The sequence below is a fragment of the Mus musculus genome, chromosome 13 (genome assembly GCF_000001635.26).
Source record: "Mus musculus strain C57BL/6J chromosome 13, GRCm38.p6 C57BL/6J".
Lineage (NCBI taxonomy): Eukaryota > Metazoa > Chordata > Mammalia > Rodentia > Muridae > Mus > Mus musculus.
Genome location: NC_000079.6, coordinates 117,457,078 through 117,460,147, shown reverse-complemented (window position 1 = coordinate 117,460,147; position 3,070 = coordinate 117,457,078). Strand labels below are relative to the sequence as shown.

The 3,070-nt window shown below is 44.1% G+C and overlaps 1 pseudogene; it reads left to right on the top strand.

The window, feature by feature from the left end:
- Nucleotides 1,022-2,376, top strand: Gm5200 (predicted gene 5200; annotated as a pseudogene).

Here is a 3,070-nt window from a genome sequence, read left to right as displayed (position 1 = left end):
GGGCAAACTGTGGCCGGGGTGTGATATATGAAAGAATAAAGGAAAAAAGAGTGAACAATTTTTTCATTGGTAGCTGTAGTGGCTATTCCTGGTTGTCAAATTGACTATATCTGGAATGAACTACAATCCCGAATTGGAAGGCTCACCAGTGGCCCTAATATGGAGCCTGGGAGATAGAAGTTTCTGACCTGGATCTTGGTATAGAGATCTTGAGGCATAGTGGCTATGGATTCCAGAAGATTAAGACAGGGAGATCTCCAAGTTCAAGGTCATCTGGGATTAAAGGTGTGGTGGCACATACCTTTAATATGGGCTATACCTTCTGCTGGAGACTATATAAGGACTTTGGAAGAAGGACGGCTCTCACTCTCCTTCGCCTGCTTGCCTTGTGGGACTGAGCAACTGCTAGATTCTTGGACTCCCACTCACAGCTGCAACTGACCATTGTTGGGAGTTGGACTACAGACTGTAAGTCATCAATAAATTCCTTTACTATATAGAGATTATCCATAAGTTCTGTGACTCTAGAGAACCTTGACTAATACAGTAGCTTTGTTTTGTTGTTGAGATTTTTGTGGTTAATTACACACTTGAAAAGAAAAACTGCCAGTGTTTACTATTCAAATTCTCATTTCCTCATACTGATCCTAAAGTTGACACATCGTCCATAGAATTCTACTTGATAAACAGAGCACACAGTGTTTCCGTAGTAATCTAATTGTTCCGCCAATGAAATCACAAGTAATTATTGTAAGTTTAGCTACACATGCTGACTCAAAATGTACTCTGAAATGAAAGCATACACATCATTTATTTTATAAATATGTATATACCAAATTTTGTAAAATATTCTCTCTAGTTCTTTTCAAAAAATTAACTTACTAGTTCCAAGAATCACAAAGATTCCTATTAATACTTTTCAGCCAAGAAATAAAGACACTTCAGTCCTTAGCATCTAATACTTCATTTTCCAGGGAAGCAAAATTGTTCAGAGAAGGATGGATGAAAATCAATAGAAAAGGCGGTGGAACTCCTGTCCTGTTCTCTCGCTTCACTCTCCTCTTCAGACAAAATGAGCTTCACCACCCGCTCCACCACCTTCTCCACCAACTACCGGTCCCTGGGCTCTGTGTCGACTCCCAGCCAGCAGGTCCGGCCTGCCAGCAGTGCAGCCAGCGTCTATGCAGGTGCTGGGGGCTCCGGTTCCCGATATCCGTGTCCTGCTCCATCGGTGGTGGCTCTTTGGGGTCCACAGGCCTGGCGGGAATAGGTGGAATCCAGACCGAGAAGGAGACCATGCAAGACCTGAACGACTGCCTGGCCAGCTACATAGACAAGGTGCAGAGCCTGAAAACTGAGAACAGGAGACTGGAGAGCAAAATCCGGGAACATCTGAAGAAGAAGGGGCCCCAGGGCGTCAGAGACTGGGGCCACTACTTCAAGACCATTGAAGACCTGAGGGCTCAGATTTTTGTGAATTCTGTGGACAATGCTCGCATTGTCCTACAGATCGACAAAGCCCGCCTTGCCGCTGATGACTTTAGAGTCAAGTACAAGAAAGAACTGGCCATGCGCCAGTCTGTGGAGAGCGACATCCATGGAGTCCTTATGGTGGTAGGTGACACCAATATCACAAGACGGCAGTTGGAGACAGAAATTGAGGCGCTCAAGAAGGAACTTCTGTTCATGAAAAAGAATCATGAGGAGGAAGTCCAAGGTCTGGAAGCCCAGATTGCCAGTTCTGGGTTGACTGTGGAAGCAGATGCCCCCAAATCTCAGGACCTCAGCAAGATCATAGCGGACATCCGCGCCCAGTATGAGCCGCTGGCAAGTTCTAGTCTCAACAGATTGAAGAAAGTACTACAGTTGTCACCACCAAGTCTGCCGAAATCAGGGATGCTGAGACCATGCTCATGGAGCTGAGATGCACCCTCCAGACCTTGGAAATTGACCTGGACTCCATGAAAAACTAGAACATCAATTTGGAGAACAGCCTCGGGGATGTGGAAGCCCGATACAAGGCATAGATAGAGCAGCTCAATGGGGTCCTTCTGCATCTGGAGTCAGAGCTGGCACAAACTCGGTCAGAGGGGCAGCGTCAGACCCAGAAATATGAAGTCCTGTTGAAGGTCAAGGTGAAGCTTGAGGCAGAGATTGCCACCTACTGTCACTTGCTGGAGGATGGAGATTTCAGTCTCAACAATGCCCTGGACTCTAGCAACTCCATGCAAACTGTGCAGAAGACAACTACCCGTAAGATCATAGATGGCAAAGTAGTGTCCAAGACTAATGACACCAGAGTTCTGAGGTACTGGGGCAGAGAAAGAGGGAACCCCTGGGGACTGAGGGATCAATAAAAGTTGAGAGCTCACTGGAAAAAAAAAAAAAAAAAAGATCAATTGTGGGAAGCCACATGTGCCATTGCTGGCTACTGCTGGCTACCACGCACACATAGGCAGTAAAGTTTTTTTTTTTTTTTTTTTTTTTTTTGCCAAGATGAGGTTTTGAGAATTAACCAAAATTAACCAATCAGATGAGAGACAAGTTAACCAATCAGATGAGAGACAAGTTAACCAATCAGAAGTAGGCATGCAAATGAGGTGGTAAGCATAACCCATGCATAACCAATCCGGGTGTGAGACACGTCTCTCCTAGGCCTATATAAGCAGCACCAGTTCTGGGCTTGGGGACACTTCGCCTCTGCAATCAAGCTCTCTCAATAAACGTGTGCGGAAGGATCCTGTTGCAGCTTCGTTCTTGCTGGCTAGTCGGGCGCGCAAGAATCAAAAGAAAAAAATAAACCTTAACAAACCAAACACAAAACAGTAACAAGTCAAATAGCTATGCAAAACCAAACTTAAAAGTCAGGGAGGGGAAGAGAAGAAGTAAAATTCAAATTTTCCTCAGTGTTTTTGAGTGTTATTTCAAGTATTTTGATAATGTCTTCTGTAGATGTCAGCATGAGGAGTCATTTTTTTATGCTTTCTATTTTATAGTTTTCAAAATATTGCTTGTTTTTAAAAGAAAATTCCACAGTAATATAAGCAAATTAATTTTCCAAAACATACTG